The sequence below is a fragment of the Microcebus murinus genome, chromosome 11 (genome assembly GCF_040939455.1).
Source record: "Microcebus murinus isolate Inina chromosome 11, M.murinus_Inina_mat1.0, whole genome shotgun sequence".
NCBI lineage: Eukaryota > Metazoa > Chordata > Mammalia > Primates > Cheirogaleidae > Microcebus > Microcebus murinus.
In genome coordinates this window covers 65,528,253-65,550,583 of record NC_134114.1, presented here as the reverse complement: position 1 = coordinate 65,550,583, position 22,331 = coordinate 65,528,253, and the positions used below count along the sequence as shown (strand labels likewise).

General features: G+C 34.5%; 1 non-coding gene across 1 annotated transcript; it reads left to right on the top strand.

Moving 5' to 3' along the window:
• Nucleotides 1–9,466: 9,466 nt before the first annotated feature.
• On the top strand, nucleotides 9,467–9,593 carry LOC142874201 (small nucleolar RNA SNORA72). Its single transcript, XR_012922017.1, has one exon. It is a non-coding gene; the product is annotated as a small nucleolar RNA SNORA72 (small nucleolar RNA).
• Nucleotides 9,594–22,331: the final 12,738 nt, after the last annotated feature.

Below are 22,331 nucleotides of genomic sequence, written 5' to 3'. Positions count from 1 at the left end.
CCATCAATATTTGACAGTAAATATGAACTTAAATTATTTTTAATTGAGGCACATGTTATCCATTGTATTAAATAAATAAATAATAAATCTCCTAAATAAAATAATTTTTAAATTAATGCACATGTTTCGTTTGGGGAGATACTAGCTTTTTTCTAGCCAATTATTTTAATCCTATGAAATAATGCATGTTTGCTTCCTTTTCAATTTATTAGAGACACTCTATATTGGCATATATGATATAGATGGAAATGACAGTTGTTAAATCTTGTGTAAAAACCACTATTTTACAGAAAAATTGATATTCTGCAAATTAGAAAAATAACTTTTTAAAAAATTACACCATACCATAATGCTTCCTAAAATTTTTAAATTTTTTTCCTGGAACTAGAGAAAAAAAATTACTTCTGATCAATAATATAAAGAACATGCTTTGCCTCTATTTGGATTTTTGTGAAAGTCATCATGGCCTACTAAATAAGTCTGTGTATGGAGTTTTATTGTGGTTAATTCTGGAGAAAGCATGAACGAATATAATTGTGTTATTTGTCATAGTTTTTAAAAGGATTAATGTCCATTTCTAACTGATTAAAGTGTATTTATCTACTTTAAATATATGCACATGCATGAATCCACATACACACACACAGACACACACACACACACACGCACCTTATTTTCTACGTGTTTAACCAGACTCATACAAATATCATTGGAGTTGTGTTGTTCTGGGGTGATCTCAGAAAGAAACAGAGAAAAACAGTTGAATTGATTTAAAGTTACAAGTCTTCAATTTTACCTGTATTACAAATGGTTCAGATATTTTTTGGAGTCTAGAAATGCCTAAAGGAACTGAAATCACTAGCAAAGATGACATGAGGCCGACATCTAACTTTGCTTTCCATTTACAGCAGAACAGTCTAAATTACCGTGGAAACAGAAGCACAATGACTTTGCCAGAATCTGTTATATAAAGTAGTAATAATCACTTTCTCTTGTTGTCAGACAGGAGAATGCCACATAAGTAAAGTAGAGAGAAAGTAACTGTAGGGAGAAAAGAGGAGGTGTGAAAGTATACAAAAGAAAAAGACTAACAAAAAGGAAAATGAAAAAGGTCTGTGTGACAATTTGAATCTGATTTCATAAAACTTAGGTTTGATTTACAAGACAACAAGTTAGAGCCATTTTTCTCAGTAGCTCAGGCAGGAAAACAGTTCATCTGGATTGGCCAAAGTGTGAATGTGAGGTTTTTTTGTTTTTTGGGTTTTTTTTCTGAAAAACATAGTTTAACCATAAATCCATGATCCTACACTTTAACTCTAGCCAGAAAAGAAACAGTCTGTCTTTTTCTGGTGAAGATATTTGAAGCATTATCAACATTATAGCATCTGATTCTGTGAAAAGTTAAAGAAAGGCATTCTTTGAATTTCTATAAATCTCACTGTCAGTGTAATCTGGGTAGGCTAGGATAGACTGCGGTAACACCTCCAAGATCGCAGTAGAGGAGTACAACAAAGGTATATTTCTTGCCCGTATTACGTGTTCATCGCAGGACAACTGGGAACTCTGCAGCACGCATTCTCACTCCACACTGATGACGCTTCTGGAGTCTGAAATGCTGCTGGTTGCCTTGGCAGTGGCAGGGAACAATAGCAGATTGAATTTCCTTTTAAACATTCCATTTTAAAGTGACACCTTCAGTGTCACTTCCCTCCCATTACATTAACCAAGGCAAATCATGAGGACATGAAATGTGTTTGATGTCATGAGAACAGAAAAACGCAATTTGACCATGTGACCAAAAGGAGAAGTACTAGTGGCCAACCACAAGAAACAAACCAACCACGGGAAGGCTGAGCAATGAATTTCATCTATTATTTTCGTTGTTTACATTCTTTTCATCTTAATGAATGTGGTCAAAACTAATGAATATCTTGTCCTTCATAGTTTAATTTCAGACAAAAAAATTAGTCCCTTACTTGCAGAGATCCATGGCCCTGAGATGTTTTTTCACAGAACAACAGCCATTAGAAAAGCGTTGGGCTCATAGAAACATTATTATTACAGAAAATATTTTATAGTCTCAGAGTATGAGCAGTGCTATGGGCACCATCTTCTCAGTTTATTTTATATACTCCTCTGCCTCTCTCTGTTGAAAGTCAGGGATCTGCTCTATCCAAAAATGTCCTTGGATTGACATCGCCATTACGGCTCCAGTTGTTATTGCTGTGCTGTTGCCAAGGCAGCTAAAATATAGACCTGGGTTCAGAGTAGTAACTGCGTATGTAAAAGGGTAGTCACTTCCACTCTCATGAATACAGCTGCTTGAATGTGACAAATACCATTATCATCATGGGTCTTATTACCTCAAACCACAAGGTGCTATCTGAACAAATGCTCAGCTTTAACTGTCAGATTCTTGAATGTGTCACATTTTTCTTTGGATCTTTGGGTTATTGTAACAGCTGTTTGTAAACATTGCAAAGCCCACATTAGCTACAGAGTGAGTAAGAATATTTTGACCCAAATGTCTGCCCCCTGAACCATGATAAGGAATGCAGCATCTATGCTGACACTTAAGCAGTAGATTTAAATAGTAACCAGGATCAACTTCCAGCTGAATAGGTCAATAGGCATTTTTGGTTTCTGACTCCATCTGGGTCAGTTTTCTTTCATTAACTGGCCTAAGAACATGCACGGTGTGCAGACTTTAAGTGGAAAAAAACAAGAGTAACAGACTAACAGGTATTTCCAACAAGATTTTGTCTGGGCGATATTTTCACTAAGAGTCTAATATATCCTCTTTGACAGTTAAAGCTACCAGTGCTTGTTTAATAGCAATCATTTTCTTTAGAAATGGTCATGAGCAGCTTTAGAATTTGTCATACTCTGATCTCTTTCATTCTGAAAATACTCCATGCTATTTTATGTGGTGGTAATGAGTTAGATATTTCTAGTGCTTGCCTGGGTAAGCAGTCATGAGGGCTGTTGTAATAAATAAATAGCAAGACTACATTGCTCTGATAATAGCAACTTTCATTGAAGGATGTGAATGTCCCTTGCAAAAGAGTGATATAGAATCCTTAGAAAGGCTTTTATTAGCAGAAATGTAATACAATGATTTTTAAATGGAACAGTGAGGCAGAGTGGAGAAAGAACCTCTGACATTGTGTTTCTAGTAGCAGTTGTAATTTTGGACATCCAAACTCTCAACACAAGTAATTGGGAAGCTAAGAAAAGTTCCAATAATAAAATGCAGTTGTAGCACATTGAATATTATGGGAAATCTTGTCCTTAGGATCTCTAGATTTTGTAGACACACATATCTGCCAAATAATTGTATTAGATGATTACCTTTAGAAGCAGCCTAATGATACATATGCAGTTGAAATTTTACCTAGGATTTAAAATAAGTTTCATACACTAATACTCTAATCCTTCTGTCTACACTTCACAGAATAATTAGATATTTTGTGGCCATAACCCCAAAAGTTAAAAATATTTCCCATCAAGCTTCCTTAAATATAGTTGACTGTCTACTACGTTATAAATAACTGTTAAGCAGTAAAGATAAATGTCATATATTTGTTTCTGGAAAAAGTACTGTTGTTTTTTTTTTGTTTGTTTAGAAAACTTATTTGGTTTTTTTTTAGAAAATGTTTGGGTCATAACTAAAGTTAGGATTAAATGCATAACTACCAATTAAGGTAACTTAGGTATATGCTGGGGGACAGGATAAAGTCAGACCAAGATTTTGCCATAACTAATCAAGAATTAACTGCACGCGGGATGTATGTTTTCATTTTAAAGATGCAAGAAGTTTTTTTACTGTTTTCTTTTCATGTAATGTTTAAACAAATTGAGGTTTGTTCTAGTCTCAACACACACTCTTTTTCTTTCTCTCCCTCTCTCAGAATCTCAAAATGAAGCTGGCAGAGCTGTATTCCACTCTTTTATAGTGTGATGATTGTGGGGTTTCTCACATTGTTCACATGTTTCCTTGAAATAAGGATGGCACTTTCATTTGGGCATGCATCCTAAATTTCCCCATGAAATCAAAATTGAAAATGGAGGCCAGGAATAGTGCCTGAGATCTTTTATGTCTACTTCGTCATGAAAATTATTTTTTGTCAAGGCTGGCCCTATATAAGTGGAGGAAAAAAATATGATTTTTCTCTATTGCCCTCTGCATCTCTTTGTATTATTCTAGTATATATTCTAGGATATTTTTCTAGGCATTACCTCTGTTCTGAAAGCCACAGGAGCCCACAATTTAATTCCCCTGAAAATGTCAGATTTTTAGAAAGTGTCCAATTTATAGGTTTTTAACACTGTCATCTATTATTACAAGTTTGCTAGACTAGAGTTCTGAGTTGCGTGCACTTTAATGTAATAAGTATATCAACACATTATACATCTTACATATCACATAAGCAAATATCTGTCCTATTATGGGAGATTGTTAACAGAATTTTGGATAAAAATTATGTTTTAAATGGCTGCTATGTTTCTAAGTTTGCAGAAAACAAGTAAAAACTAATGTTCCATTGTATTTAGTGTTTAGTACCCATGCTTCCCTCCTGGCTGCTCCTCCCTAAGTCTCCCAAGTTAGAAATGCCAGACTCCTAGAACAGGTGATCTCAGCAGGTTTAATAGGAAACAATCTGAGAGTACTAATTCCGACTAATTTATGAAGGTATGAATGACTCTTAATCCCTTAAACTCCTGAGGGTTGAGAGTAGTTAGAATAGTTGTTACTCAAATAACTCATGAATTTTTGGAACTGGGACACAATATAATACACTGAAGTGAGAAACACTCAGATGATACGTAAAGATTTATTTTCAATCAGCACATAGGCAGATTGTGCTAGTCTAGACTTTTACCTCTGGATCTTTTTGTCTGTAATGCTAATGATTTGAGCAGCTTTTTCACTCCTGTCACCCCATAGAATCTCTAAAAAGTCCCATTTGTCTTCACTGTGGTTCCCATTTCAGCAGCTGCAAGGCACTGGTGTGTGGGAAAGTGTGGCAGGAAAGATGGTGCTGTGTGCATTGATTTTGGGTAAATCAAAACCTCTGTGTATTTGCATTCAGCTAGGGACTTTCTGGGGATAGTTATGTCTTACTTAAAACTGTGAGGGGCTTAGGTTCTGTGGAAAGTCATTGAGAAAATATTGAAGTCCCTTAAATCACACCACTGGTACAGCCTTTTCTACCCTTTATTTTAAGTCAAGTATTCCTTTTTGCTAATATCTAAGTGATAGATGAGGTTTATAGATCCTAAGCCTGGATTTCTAGTTGTGGTTTTGGAATTCACTAGCCCTGTGTTTTTTGGGAAAATCACTGTATCTCTTTGTGTCTCAGTTCTCTCCTGAATCAAATGGGACTGTGATTCTATCCGTGCCTTAAAAGGGTGCTGTTGGAAACATGAGGAACTAGTAGATGTGAACATGCTTTGACAAAGTTGGGAGCATTATGCAAATTTGACCTATTTTAACTATCAAATATTACAAGATGCAACAAAATGCAGCTTTAAAACATTTTCTCTAGCTCTATATTAGAAGTAATTTCTTGTGGAAATCAAGTTCAAAATTTAGGGAAGTCATAAAGTCAACTACTTTCTTGAAACTGAAATTAACATGCAGTTTCAGATGTTATAAAGCATTTGTCGGGATATCATTATACAACAGCTTGCCCTCTGTCTTTTGGAATGCCAGGGAAGTCAGCATACTCCTTAAACACCATCAATGACAAAGTAGTTTTTCTCCCCTTTAAAGTCTGTGTCGTTTTCTTTTATACTTGGGGTATCAGTGTTATTCTAGGTAAGGATTCAAAGTTATTTGAACATATGTGATAAACTAAAATTAAACTGAGCTAAAATTAAAACTAGGGTTTTAATTTTGTATCATACAAAGCATTTATGCAAGTATATTGTTTTATTTTGGAACCAAGGAAAGAACCTTTGGGAATGTCAAGATGCAATTGAGGAGATCTTTCAGGGGATTGGGTCCTCGATAAACAGACTGAAGTGGAGGCAGGGAGGGGTGAAACTTTTTACACAATTGCCATTAAAGTCCATTTACACCAACAGTCTATGAAGCTTTCGGAAACACAAGCCACAATGCAATCTAGTCAGCCAGACATTTGTACTTCACACAAAAAGATGGTGTAGTGCTAAACCAAACACTATATAACTCATTTCCATAGACTGAAATTGCACAGACTTCGTTTTATAGTGTGTGCCATAGTATATGCCTAAATAATAGCTCCATCTGGTAAAACCCTGAATTGCAGATAGCAATATTAATATTCCAAAATATCTCACCATGAATCTTATTCTTTCTAAAATGCAAAACATCATATTCCTCCACCAATTAGGAACAGGTTTTAAATATTTCTTTACAATACATATTCATTATTTATTACATATATATTGATATATACATATATAAATACTTATAAGCATACATATGTACATAATAATTGAGATTCTCAAATCTTCTCAATATTATTCTATCACGAAGCCAAGTTTTTTCTTTGATTTATGTCATTATTATACTTTAAAGTTATTCTTATTCTATATATGAAGGGCTCTGGTAACTCTATATTCAGAAACTTAATGCAAACTGACTCACTGTGTGTGAGTGACTCAAAGTGATGTGGGTGCCAGAGCCAGATACTTAGGCGTTTAACAGACCTAAGGCCATCTTTGCATCAGTGCACTGTTCCTAGCTTTAGCAGAAAGCAAACTGGACAAGGTCACCTGCTAAACAACTTGGCCTAGGGTGTCAGAGAAGAACTCACTGACCTCCAAAATGAAGATAATAATGGTAAAAGGAAAAGTCAGAAATCTGGATGTTGCCTTGACTCCTGACTTTCCCTTACTCCCACTTATAATCAACACCAAATCTACCTTTTAAACTTTTCTTACATTCATGAATCTCCTTTAGCACACCTCTGAGATTACTATTATTTTGCTAGCTGTGGTTTTAGCATTCACTAGCCCTGTGTTTGGGGGAAAACATAAATCACTGAATCATTGAAACAGTTTCCTAATAGTGTCTTATAGTCTAGTCCCCCTGAAATTAATTTTCCCTGAGGCAGTCAAGTACTCTTCTAAATATTCGAGTAATATGAAATCTCTCCCTTGCTGAAAAGAATGGATATCGTTTACACTTCCCTTAGCCCTGAGGACAAATGATTAGTTTGTTTTGTTTGCTCATATTAGACCTTGTCTTCCATATGGTTGGTTTAGCCCAACTTTCTCAAGATTCTTAGGTGTCTAGTCACATTTATAAATGATGGACTATCTTGAATAGTAAAGGTAGCTGACATACATTCTGTTGGCTTTTGTGCGGTACCATTCCCCCTTGAGGCCTCTCACCTAAAAGAGAAGGTTGACTGAAGGTTCTGTATAAGTGGGGGAAGTCAGGGGAATGTTTTGACAGCAGTCTCTTTGAAGTACCCATGGGGAAATAGCAGGTTACAGAGCAGGAGCCTCCTACAGGCTATAGTCTAGTGTATTCTACTACCAAAGAGAAGTACTTTTATTTTAAGCTTATTTTTTCTGTGTGGCAGTCTAGAGTTATGTTAAGGTATGCCCCACTTCTCTCTCAGACTCCAGCATCTATATAAGGTAACTTTGTTATGGAAATCACCCACTTGCACTTGATTTTGAGAACAGTCCTTGGGCTTAGGCCCCAGGACTAAAGCCTTTGCTGCCAAACCATAGCTCTATTTATACCTGTATTGGAGAGAGGAGGTCCACTGTCCCAACTCTTTGGAAACTAGTCTCCTAAAAAATGACCCATAATTCCCCCCTGGCCTATTCCTGCCTTCTATATTTGTTGATTCACCTTGGAGGTTACTGGTGACTTTTGTCAAATTTTGTCTTCTTTCCTTTCCCTACCAATCATATTTCATTTGTTTGCTCTCCTCCCGAATTTTTATAAGATTTTGATTCACTAATGAAACATATTTTTTGCTTTCCATGGTGTCACAGTGTCAGTCATTTTAATGCATTATTTCTGTCAATTAAAGGAGACTTTGAGAAAAAGAAACTACAGACAGATTTGTGCTTACCAGATCAATGTGGACTAGGTTTATGTTTATCTTTAGTATTTTGGAAAAATAGTTTGAGTAAATTAAAACTTAGATTGTTAAATTGTTAGAGGCAGTTTTAATATCTAGAGAAACTCACTATGTTATGACCCTCAACAACTTCAAAAATATTTCTATTAACTTATAAATAATTTTATTCATTATATAAGAAGATTCTTTAAGAATCAATTTATAAAACTTAATTATCAAAATTAATCAGTTAAATAAATAATAAAATATCAAATTAATAACATTAAGTGTCTTTATAAAGATTTTATTTTCTAACTCAGACAGGTATTAATTTTTTTATTTCAGCTTATTATGGACTTTTTAAAATGTGATGCTATGTATACAAAGAGGGCATAGCATTATATTTTTTAAAAGTAAATTGAATTTATAGAAATTAATGGGGATTAACTAGATTATATATCGTTTTGAACTCTCCTGACAACTAGCGGCTTCAGTAAAGATTTGAGAACCATCATAATGTCCCCATAGAAATTGATTATCATAAGGAATCTATGATGGTAAAAAAGAGAAAAAAATAATGAAATATATGAGGCTTTCTTCTCAAAATGTATATAAATTGTATTGGTGGACACCAAACATTCACTCCTTACAGAAAATCTAAATCTAACCTTGGAAATTAGTCTACAGGTTGTACATACATTTCACAAAGAAATTCCATCAAATCTGTTTGAGGAGACAACCCATGAGACAAGCAAAAAATGGTTCTGTGATAGGAAGTGACTTTTAACTAAAGGTTAAATAAAATTGTACTGATGTTATTTTAAACTGATTGCTCAAGACAGTGATTCCTTTGGAATGGTTCTTAGTTCGATTTGCTCTCTACTTCTTTCTGGTTGTTTTTTTTTTATCGTCAGTATCCTTTTATTTCTCTGATGCTCCTATTTTCATCTCTATCTACTTCTGCCTCCCCCAATCTCTCCAAAACCTTGTCTCCTCTCTCCTTTTTCACAAGGATCTAGAGGTGCATGAAACCACCCTATTCTTTGACCCACCTCCCACCCATGATTACCTTTTCTTTCATCACCATTCATTTATCCCATTTGTTTTTGTTTGTTTGTTTGTTTGTTTGTTTGTTTTTCTTCCTAGGGATTCATCAGGGCAGAGCACTAAGTTCCCACCGATAATGTATATTGGACTACAATGGCAATTATGGACTGGGTTACATGCTTCATTCATCAATGTTTACTTTGTTTACTTTGTAACTCAAGACTAAAATTTCTTGAAGGTAATTATTATTTCTTTCTTTTTTTTTTTTTGAAATCATCACTTTATTCAAAGTTTTCAACTTTCCCTTACTAACAAATCTTTTATAAGCATTCCAAATGGATGGCAAAATGAAGTGACTGTACTCTTCTATTTTGTAATAATCAGGACAGGCTAAACATTCGCTATGTTAAAACTATGCACATGTCCCCAGACCTAGTTCTTTCCCTAGGTTTGGTTTTATAAATGCTTGTGATAAACCAGGTTAAAAAAAAAAAGAGGTAATTATTATTTCTATTACTGATCTATGTATCCAAACATTTTGTAAATTATATACATCTTTAAACAAGGTCCTATCCTTTGAAAATTTAGCCATGGATATATTGAAATTTAACTTTTCCCTCTAGTAGTATTAATTATAATGGCTCTCATATATTCATTTATTCTGTTCCTCAGGACTAAACTTGTTTTACAATTTACCATTATAATGTATTTTAGAAAATCGTTTCAATAGTTAGGTAAAATGGACAACTATAACATATATAAAAGTGTGTTTATACGTAGAGAGTTAAAATTAGGCAGTAGTTGGAATTAAACAAGGCTAGGCAAAAAAGTTGAAAAGAAAAGCTTTAGTTTTCATTCATTCTGAACCTTTTTCAAAATGGAGTTTAATTCAAGACCTGAAGGCACATTTTATTAGGAAAAACTCTAGCTCTACTTCAAATCTTTGCATGGGAAGTTAGCTATTAATACTGACTGGAATTGTCTATAATTTGGTTGCAGAGAGTTCACTCACACCTGACAATTTTGAATGCTAAGAACTGTCAGGGTTGATTTTTCTTCAGGGGTGTTGCCCCAGTTCTTTGTCTCCTGGCTTGGAAGAATCATAAGCCGGACTAGTGCAATGGAGAGATGACAGACATGAGAAACTCACACCGCAGCTTTTACTGCAGGTTTTTCAGCATCTAAAGTGAAAGGACTTTTCTGAGGGGAAATGGGTCTATCTCTGCAAGTGAAGAAGACGCTGAGGTCTTGCCATACTTCTACTTTTATGTCTACACCTCATGATTACTGAATGGTGGGTGGCATAGTCATTATTTCTGTGGGAAAAGGGTGGAGAGTTCTTAGAGCTAAGGGCACTCCCCCATTTTATCCTTATAGGGTAACTTCCAAGGGTTGCCATGACAATTATAAACTTTCATGGAGCTGATAGGTGCAATTTTTATTATGCTAATATGTGTTGGGGAAAATGCTACGTTTGGACATGAACTCCTGGTTTCCGTGCTTGCTCCTGGCTGGGAGAAGTCTCCAAGCTCAAGTTATTGCCCTTGGTGGTTTGGTTCTAAATGTTCATTGACCTCCTCATTTTTGCACCCCCCCTCTTTTCCTGTGGTTAGCACTGCTTACCTGCATTTGTCCCTAACAAAAACCAAAAAAAAATTAAGGATAATGTAAAGATACCGGGTAACTGAAAAATACAAATTTTAATTAACATTAAAATAAGGAACTCACCATGGTTACACTTTTTAAGTTTGAGAACCATAGCCACAAATGTGAAAGTTAATATTTGTATACTTCTTTTAAGCAAAACGCATAAGGTTCTGGAGAAAGATACAGACGAGTCAGGCAGAAATCCTCCATTCCGAGAGATTAGAATTTTAAATGGAAGATGGAATTCCATTATGCCATTAATCAAAGAAAATAAAAAAGAAATTTTATGATGTTAAAAATTGTTCATGTCTTCCCAGTTTGATTTAAACTCTTCTGTAAGAAAGCTGTCATTTCTACAACCCTTATAACAATACAAGAAAAGATGTGGATTGCTTGTAAATTTATATGGAACCTAAGTACAACTGAGCCTTTTGCGTTCAACCTTAAGATCAACCTCAGCATAGGATCACATCAAAAAGAACAGAAATCTGAGAAAAATAATTTAAAAGATAAATTAACATCCATGATATCTCATAAAGGCAATGAAGCACAGCACACTGCATCAACACTATAACCCTTCTTTAAAATCCTCTTTGCCCAGGTCTTTCCCCAGCATCCCACACATCAAATGATTGTTCATATTTTTTCTTGTTTTAAAATAATATTATGTCTGTTTCTTTAAATAAACTTTTTTTATTTTGGAATAATTCTCTTTTTCAGAAATGTTGCAAAGATAATACAGAGACTTCCTCCACCCCGCTCATTCAGTTTCCTACATTTTAAAATCTGATCATGGTACACTTGTGAAAACTAAGAAGCCACCGTTTACTGTTAACTAAACTCAAGGCTTCATTTGGATTTCACCAGTTTTTACACTAAACTGTTGCACAGTTCATTCCAGGACACCACCTTGCATTTATTTAGTCCTCATTCTCCTTCCTTAGTCTTCCATGATCCGTAGTAGTTTTTCAGTCTTCCTTTGTTTTTAATGTTTTAATAGTTTTAAGGAATACAGGTCAGGTTATTTTGTAGAATTTCCCTCAATGTGGCCTTTCTGATATTTTCTCATGTTTAGACTGGAGTTATGAGTTTTGAAGAAGAATAACTCACAGGTGAATTCTCCTCCTTATCCAATTATATCAGATGTACATGTACATGACTTATTATTGGTGACATTAACCTCAACCATTTGGTTAAGGTAATGTTTGCTAGGCTTACTCCTACAAAGTTACTGCGTTTTCCTTCCCTATACTTTATTCTGTTGGTATGAGCCACTAAATTCAGCACACAGTGTGTCTGTGTGTGTATGGTGGGATGAGAAAAAAAAAATAAGCTCCACCTCCCAGAGGGTATTTGGAATTTTTTGTGAGAAAGATTTGTTCCTTCTCCCTTATATATTTATTTTATTTAAATATTTATTTTATCAGTATATGCTTATATATATGTATATTTAATACTTTGGCTTAATTATATATTATATTGAGTTGAGATATATAAAATATATAATATATTGAGTTGAAATTATATATATTATATTGAGTTGAATAGTGCCCCTGAATGGTCATGTCCACACAGAACCTGTGAATGTGACCTCATTTGGAAATAAGGTTTTTGCAGATTTAATCAAGTTAAAAGGGGGTCATACTGGGTTAGGATGAGTACTAAATCCAATATCACTGATGTCCTTATAAAAAGAGGAAAATTTGGAAATGGAGATTGACACACTCACAGGGGAGAATGTCATGTGAAGACAGAGGCAGAAATTGGAATGATGTATCTACAAGAAAAGGGATGCTGGCCAACCACCAGAAGCTAGGAATAGGTAAGGAAAAGGAAAGGGTTTCCCTCAAGAGCTTTCAGAGAGAGCAATGCCTGCCAGACACCTTGATTTCAGATTTCTAAACTCCAGCACTGGTAGACAATCAACTTTTCTTGCTTTAAGTCACCCAGTTTGTGACAATTTGTTACAGCAGCCCTAGAAATTTAACACAATCATGCTAATTATTTTGTTGCTAAAATTGTTCCAGGTTTTCCCTATAGGAGATCTTTTAGGTTTGCTCCTGTATCCTTTGACATGCCACCCCCAAATACTGGATTTTGTTGCTCCCTTTTCTTTTCTCTCTTCTGCCATGCTTCTCTAACATCTTCGCTTGTGTGTGTGTGTGTGTGTGTGTGTGTGTGTGTGTGTGTGTGTGTGTGTGTGTGTGTGTGTGTTTTCCTCCAGGTATTACCTTCCCCTTTTTTAAGATAGCTAAAGACTGAATGTTCCTCTTTCCCACCGTTAATCCAGAGACATCTTAACTCTGGACCAAGTAAGTAAACTTCCCTTGTAAAGGAATGGGAAATTTGGGAGGAGGCAATGTAAGGATTCTATAAGGGGTATATCTCCCAGTGTCTTTTTTCTTTATGTGGTACATAATCAATAGGTCCTATATTTAACTGATTATTTTGCTGATTAATATACATTTAATCAATATTTACTGACTTAGTTTTTTAATAATTAATCACAAATCTTCTTATCCTTTCAAAAATCCCATAAATAAATATTAACAGCAAGTGCAAAATTTGGAGGGTTATATACATTTTAAGATTATTAGATATCGTGAAAACAGACAACAAAAAACACGTAGCAGAATTACCATGGGACACACATAGACTTAGCAAAAGGAAATCAAGTGAAATAAAATATTCTCTTTCTATAGGACCATTATCTTATCAAGAATCTCAATCATCAATTTATTATAAAATTTTATCAGCACAATTATCCTATAGCCAAATAAATAGATGAAATATTTGCTTCTTTTTTATTGCTGCCCAATTAATAATACAATAGATAGATTTCATTCAGTCTGTGGGAAATTAGCAAATTAAGCACCAGGGGAATAATCTACAAACTAGATAATTACATAAATTGACTAAAAAACCCTCTATCCTGAGACTCTTCTTGATAAATAGAAAACTAAACAATTCTCCAAATTTTACCTTCCTGATGTAGGAACTAAATGTGGTAATAGCAGTTTTACTCCTAAGCTTATATGTATGTCATTGTTATTATATATATTCTAATATGTTCAGTATAGTAATGATAAATTAACTAAAAAAAAATAAAAGGACCAAATCTTATGTGAAACATATGAAAATTAGGGAAAAAGAAAGGTTTTATTTCTCATGATTTTATGCAACTACTATTTCTAGCAATTATCCCTACTATTTTTGCACAAATGGGCTCATTATAGAGTCTTATTGTAACTCACTCAAAAGTATGTCTTATGTATAACTGAACTATCTGAAGCTCAGAGAGTCCAGTTTCTATTTAATGTCTTCTATGTGAATGCCTTGACTTGAAAGTCAAGTTTCTAATAAATGTCCATGAAAGTTTATTAAATTTTCCAGAATCTTCAGAATTACTTTTTTGGGGAGTATGTTTTTATTTGTATTTATTTATTTTTCTTAATTTCAGCATCTTACAGAGGTACAAATGTTTAGGTTACATATATTGCCTTTGCCCCACCCAAGTCAGAGCTTCAAGTGTGTCCATCCCCCAGATGGTGTGCACCACGCACATTAGGTGCAAATATACCAATAACTTCTTCTCCCCACAACCTGCCCAACACCCAAGCAATATTACTTCTATATGTACACATACATATTGATAAGTTCATACCAATTTGATGGTGAGTATATATGGTGCTTGTTTTTTCCATTCTTGAGATACTTCATTTATAGAATGGGCTCCAGCTCTATCCAGGATAATACAAGAGGTGCTAGATCACCATTGTTTTGTGGCTGAGTGGAAGTCCATATATATATGGACTACTATACATATATATATATATATATATATGCACACATACCATATAAATGTGGTATACATATACCACATTTTATTAATCCACTCATGTATTGATGGGCACTTGAGTTCCTTCCACATCTTTGCAATTGTGAATTGTGCTGCTATAAACTTTCTAATGTAGATGTCTTTTTTATAGAATGTCTTTGTGTGTGCCTGGGTACATCCCCAATAATGGGATTGCTGGATCAAATGGTAGTTCTACTTGTAGCTCTTTGAGGTATCTCTGTATTACTTTCCACAGAGGTTGTACTAGTTTGCAGTCTAACCATCAGTGTATGAGTTCTCCTATCTCTCCATATTCATGCCAGCACTTATTCTTTTGGGACTTTTTGATAAAGGCCATTCTCACTGGAGTTAAGTGATATCTCATTTTGGTTTTGATTTGCATTGCCCTGATGATTAGAGATGTTGAGCATTTTTTCCTATATTGGTTGGCTATTTGTCTGCCTTCTTTTGAAAAGTTTCTGTTTATGTCCTTTGCCCACTATTTAATGGGGTTGTTTGATTTTTTTTCTTGCAGATTTTTTTGAGTTCTATGTAGATTCTAATTATCAGCCCTTTATCATACGTGTAGCACATGAATATTTTCTCCCATTCTATAGGTTGGTTGTTTGTTCTCTTGATAGTTTCCTTGGCTGTGCAGAAGCTTTTTAATTTGATCAGGCCCATTTATTTATTTTTGTTGTTGCTGTGATTGCCTTTGGGGTCTTCTTCATAAATTCTTTCCCTAGGCCAATGTCTATAAGAGTTTTTCCAACATTTGCTTCTAGAATTCTTATAGTTTCATGCCTTAGATTTAACTCTGTTACCCACCATGAGCTGATTTTTGTGAGAAGTAAGAGGTGTGGATCCAGTCTTCTACATGTGGTTACCCAATTTTCCTAGCACCATTTATTGAATAAGTATTTTTTCCCAGTGTATGTTTTTGTCTGATTTGTCAAAGATTAGATGGCTACATGAGGGTGGTTTTATGTCTGGGTTTTATATCTGGGTTCTCAGTTCTGTTCCATTGGTCTACATCTCTGTTCTTGTGCTAGTACCATTTTGTTTTAGTTACTATAGCCTTGTAGTATAGCTTGAAGTCTGGTAAATTGATGTTTCCCAATTTGTTCTCTTTGCAAGTCTAAATTGGCAATCCACTCTGAATCTCAATGTATCATTCTTATTTTGAGACTTTGAATATGGAACAATGTGTTCATATTATTAATGATAAGAATATAGTTCATTGCATAAAATATGTAGAAATATGTAGAAATTCTAACATTCATTTAACATGGAAACACAAGGAATTTTTCTAAATACTATTTTCCTAAAATATTATATGAAAACAACATATTGGTCAATGTATGTTATATCTACCCAGTCTACCCACTGGCAACCTCACATATAGAGAAGAGGAATGACAAATGTTATTTAAATACACATTAATACAAGAAAATTGAAAAAGCATACATCAGAGCAATTGTCAGAATGAAAAACAAGAAAATGCCTTATATGTTTGAAGAGTTTAGACTGTACTCCAATAATCCAGGTAAAGATACAATCAATGCATACAAATGATTATAAAAAAAATAAATACACATTGTTTAAATTAGTTACCTTATAGTTGGATTGCCTGATGTTACATATAGCCTGAGCTTCTATGATGCTAAAAATTCAAATTGCCCCAAGACAAGGCTGACTATACATAGTATCTTACTAAAATGATTAATTCCAAGTAAAGAACCATAGTGATATTATATTTGATATCTGTAGTGGATATTACTGTTCCTAATTATCCATTACCTCCCCTATAAGAGTATAATTTATCCCCACTCCTACCATGTCTCTCAATAGGTAGATTCTAATTTGCTACATTGCCATGCTGAGCATTGTACTTGCTTTTGATAATGGATATGACATACACCTTCTGGACAGAAGCTTTAAATATGTTTGCATAGTTTGTATGGGTTTATTGCTTTATTTCTCTGCTAAAAAAGGAGAATATCACACATTAGGCTGTTCCTTCAACCTAAATTCTGGGATGAGAAGGCATTCAGAGTAAAACAGTGCTAACTTGCAGACCGATAAGAAAGCTATGGATGTTTACTGTTATAAGTCACTCATTAAAGCAGTATAATTTGACTAATACAAATTCAGGAAATGATTTGACAGTCATTATTGGTCTTTAGTCATCTAGTACCCTCTAGCAGCTTATTATCCCTCTGAGTAAATTTGAATCGAATAAAAATCTCAACAAATTAGGCATAGAAGGAACATACCTGAGAATTATAATATGACAAACCCACCACCAAGGTAATACTGAATGATGAAAAGTTGAAGCATTCCCCCTAAGAAATGGAACAAAACAAGGGTGTCCACTGTCATGACTTCTATTCAACATAGTACTGGAAGTCCTAGCCAGAGCAACTAAGCAATAGAAAGAAATAAAGAGTATCCAAGTCAGGAAAGATGAAGTCAAACTATTCCTTTTTGCTGATGATATAATCTTATATCTAGAAAATCCCAAAGATTCCACCAAAAGACTCCTATAATTGATAAATAGAGCAAAGTCTCAGGTTACAAAATCAATGTACACAAATAAGTAGCATTACTATATAATAATAACAGTTAAGCTGAGAGTCAAATCAAAGACGCAATACCATTCACAATAGTTATAAAGAAAATAAAATACTTGGGAATATACTTAACCAAGGAGGTAAAAGATCACTACTAGGAGAACTACAAGAAACTAATGAAAGAAATCATAGATGATACAAAAAATAGGAAAACATAACATATTCATGGATTGGTAGAATCAACATTATTAAAATGTCCATATGGCCCAAAGTGATTTACAGATTCAACACAATCCCTGTCAAAACACTAATGCCATGTTTTACAGATCTAAAAGAAATAATTTGATGTTTCATTTGGAAGCATAAAAGAGCCCACATAGCCAAAGAAATCTTAAGCAAAAAGAACAAATCTGGAGGCATCACATTACCAGACTTGAAATTATACTACAAGGCTATAGTAACCAAAACCAAATGGTCTGATATAAAGGAGACATAGACCACTGTAACAGAATAGTAAACCCAGATACAAAACCCTCTACCTACAACCAACTGATCTTTCACAAAGCAGACAGCAACATGCATGGGGGAAAGGAAGCCCTATTCAATAAATGGTGCTAGGAGAACTGGATAGCCACATGCAGAAAACTGAAGGAGATCCCTATCTCTGGCCACATATAAAAATTAATTCAAGATGGATAAAAAACTTAAATGTAAGACATGGAACTATAAAAATTTTAGAAGAAAACATAAGAAAAACTCTTCTAGACATCAGCCCAGGGAAAGAAGTCATGACTAAGATTCCAAAGGCAAATATAGTAACAACAAAAATAAACAAATGGGATTTGATTAAATTAAAATCCTTGTGTGCAGTGAATGAAATAGTCAACAGAGTTAATAGACAACCTACAGAATGGGAGAAAATATTTGCAAACTGTATCTCTGATAAAGGGCTAATATCCAGAATCTATAAAGAACTCAAGCAAATCAACGAGAAAAAAAACAACCCCTTAAAAAGTGGGCAAAAGACACGAATAGAAATTTTTGAAAGAAAATAGACAAATAGCCAACAAATATATGAAGAAATGCTCCACTGAAGAAATGCTTACTAATCAACATGGAATGCAAATGAAAACCACAATGAGATATTCCCTTACCCCTGCCAGAATACCAGAATGGCCATTACTAAAAAATTAAAAGCAATAGATGCTGATGTGGATGCAGAGAGACAGGAATGCTTATAAACTGTTGGTGGGAATGCAAATTAGTACAACCTCTATTTAAACAGTATGGATATTCCTTAAAGAAATACATGTAGACTTACCATTTGATCCAGCATTCCCACTACTGGGTATTTACCCAAAGGAAAATAAGTCATTTTATCAATAAATGCACTCCAATGTTTATCAGAGAACAATTTGCAATCACAAAGATGTGAAATCAACCTTAGTGCCCATCAATTCATGAATGGATAAAGAAAATGTGTTATATACATACCACAGAGTACTAGTCAGCTATAAAAAGAATAAAATATTGTTTTTTGCAGAAACTTGAATGAAATCGGAGACCACTATCCTAAGTGAAGTATCTCAGAAATGGAAAAACAAATACTACATGTACTGTGTAATAACTGGGAACTAATTAGGCACACTCAGGAACAAAGAGATGTAAAAGACATTGGAAATTAAGATGAAGTGATGAAGAGAGGAAGCAAGGAGAAAAAACCTAACTATCAGTACGGTAAACACTATTCAGGTGATGGGCACACTAAAAGCCCTGACTTAAGCATTATAAAGGTATCCATGTGACAAATCATTTGTACCCCCTTAACAATTTGAAATAAAAAACCAGAAGATGGTCATTTGCAAACTTGAGATGGTAATACCTCTGGTTTTACATGTACATATTTACCTATTGGACTCCATTATTATGGGTTACCTTAGCTATTGAACCATTTAGGACTTTACTCTGCCTTTGGCCCATCCTCCATCAGATGGGATGACATCAGGTTTCCAGGCTGAACTGCCTGGTATTTTGGACTTTCTATTTGAATCTGTCTTTATTTACCTACTATTCTAAAAGTATAACACCACAGCTGACATTTAAATGTGTTAAACCCCTGCCCCTGCCAATGCAAAGTCAGAATTTTACCTAGTCCTGTGTTTCTCTCTTCTTAAAAGTACAGGAGCATCACTCAGATTGTTGATGCTATCTATGTAATCAATATTTGAGGCAGATTGCAAAGGCATTCTACATCAAACTAAGGAGATCTGGTGTGCAAAATCCAGTAAGTCTGTTTTTAAGGAAGGGAGTGGCATAATACCTGTTATTAAATGAATAACTGTAGTAGCAAAATGGTACAAAAAGTGGGCTAGGAAGAAAACAGTGGCAGGAAAATTAGATAGGAAGCTTTTGCAATACTAAAGTTCAGGCAAGTGGAAATTTCTGAGGGTACGGAGTAAGATTATCATGGTAAAGATAGAAAGATAAACACAAATATGGGGAATTTGTAATGTAATCCCGACAAATTCAATTTGGTGGTGAGAGTATTTTTGCTTTAATTAAATATATTACACATTTGACAATGTAACAAATGCCAATGCAATTCAAAAGACATTCTGTAGATGAGATGGTGTTATTCATCAACCATTTAGTAGTGTATGTGATGCAAACACAGTGAGAGAAGAAAGAGAAAATAACTCCAATCATTGAGGGATAGAAAATACAAAAAAAGGAAAGAGAAGACAGCTGAAAAGTAACAAGATAAAAAGCACATAATACAGTTGGGTGCAGTCCTCAATGAAATACTACTGTTTTAAAAAGTGGGAATCAGGCCGGGCGCGGTGGCTCACGCCTGTAATCCTAGCTCTTGGGAGGCCGAGGTGGGCGGATTGCTCAAGGTCAGGAGTTCAAAACCAGCCTGAGCAAGAGCGAGACCCCGTCTCTACTATAAATAGAAAGAAATTAATTGGCCAACTGATATATATATAAAAAATTAGCCGGGCATGGTGGCGCATGCCTGTAGTCCCAGCTACTCGGGAGGCTGAGGCAGAAGGATCACTCGAGCCCAGGAGTTTGAGGTTGCTGTGAGCTAGGCTGACGCCACGGCACTCACTCTAGCCTGGACAACAAACCGAGACTCTGTCTCAAAAAAAAAAAAAAAAAAAAAAAAAAAAAGTGGGAATCATATATTATGTTTTCTTCACTCCACTCATAAAGCAATTTACCTAATTTTACTTATTCATAATTGGCACTGTGCAAGATAAGTCCATCCTCATAAAATTCAGTGTGGCACTTTGAATAAATAAAATTGTTATTACCAACATTTTATGACTGAGTGGTTAAACATTAATAAGTCAGTCCAGTTGCTCAGCCAGCGGAGGTTAGTAGCATTTGGAAAAGAGTGTTCATATTTCTCCCACAGATGTGGAGGAGACTGGTGTTGAAGTCTTTTCTGTTAGGGTCAAATCCTTTGGGTTCAACATTTGTGATATGAACACTGGTAAAGATCACGATCTTAAGGACGAGAAAAATAGCAAGTCAGAATGTAGAAATTTTCAGGCTAATAATCACAGTCGGCAAAGGTTAACATCCTTATTCTCTGCTTAAGGGAGATGATGACTCATTAATTATACAAAGCAACTCTGAATACAGTTTTCACACATATCTTTATCCTAACCCATTTTTTTTTTCTAAATGAGGAATGAACACAAAATGTAGAGTTAAAACTTCTTTCTTACAAAAAAGGAAAAAGGAAAGAAAAAGAAAAGTTTTACTTACAATTATATTATAAATATATTAGTCCCAGTATTAAATATCTTATGGTGAAGGTGGCCTTTTCATCACTTTATTAGTGGAAATTTTCTTTTTCTCAAAATCAAACTGAAAATATCAAGTTTAACTGAGTAGGAAATGAGAGAACTATATTTTATACAAAATAAGGGTAATATTCAGAATTGTATTCTAGGCACTGTTTCCAATTAATTATTTGTTGATAATTCTGATGCATGCCCTGAACAAAAGAGGTAAAATTTACCACAGAAAGAACTGCCTAGATATTATGAAACCCCTGCTGTTCTTTGGGACTTCTCAAAGCAGCAGCTTGCCTTAGTGCAGGACAAAATCATTTTTTGTATCAACTCAAAAGCAGTCACATTTACCAAACTGGGGTATGGAATATAAAAAGTAATGATGAACTACTAGATAATCTATATACTATGTAAAAGTAAAATAATTATAATAGTGTGTACTAAGAAATGAAAGGATTTTTATAAATAAATACAGTGGTCTTTTTAGAGGACAGAAATATAATTAAACCCTTCTTTTCTTATTTCTCTGTACTATATCCATGAAAACTTACTCTAAAGAGAAAAATAACCCTCAATTATTGTTTAAGAAAATGACAGAAAGCAAGTAAATTCTTGATTCTTACAAGAACTTCTATGGTCTGTCACCTAATGGGTTAAAATCCAGGAATGATGTCTTCTCTCAAGCAGCCCTAGGCAGTCTTTTTGGAGAGGCACAGGCCAGAAGTCAGGGTGCTTGGACAATGAAAGGAATTAAAGACACTACTACAGCTATAGGCTGAACTCACAGAAATTGGCTCAGTAAGAGCAATCCAATGTTTGCGGTATAGGAAATACTATACTGAGGATAGACTCAATATTCCAGCCCCTAATATGGCCAATAATGTCATACTGGAAGAAAAAAAAAAGAGTAGATGCAAAGATCAGCCTGAACTCTAAGCCCAATTCTGAAGGTTTAAGGAAGAGGATAGGAGTGAAATGCTCATCTCCAGTTGACATACTCCTTATTTTTAAATATGGAAGATGTACTTTACTATTAAATAGAGCATCGCATACTATGCAAATTGTGAAAAGAGCAATGAAAGAATCTTTCCAAGATAGTACAATACTCAATTCTAAATCCACATGATACATCATCTCAAAAATTCTGCTATGGCTATAAAACTCACACATAGAAACAAAAGTTTCAGCATCACAGAAATAAAAAAATCTTTCCTTTGTCCCCACACTAAGCCATTCCTTGAGTTTATAGCTAGATCTTAGAATTTTCTTTTTAGCCATGGCACCAGTAGAACTTGCCCCAATACCAGAGCCATAAATCGAGCACTTGCCACAACACCTCAAACCTTTCTAC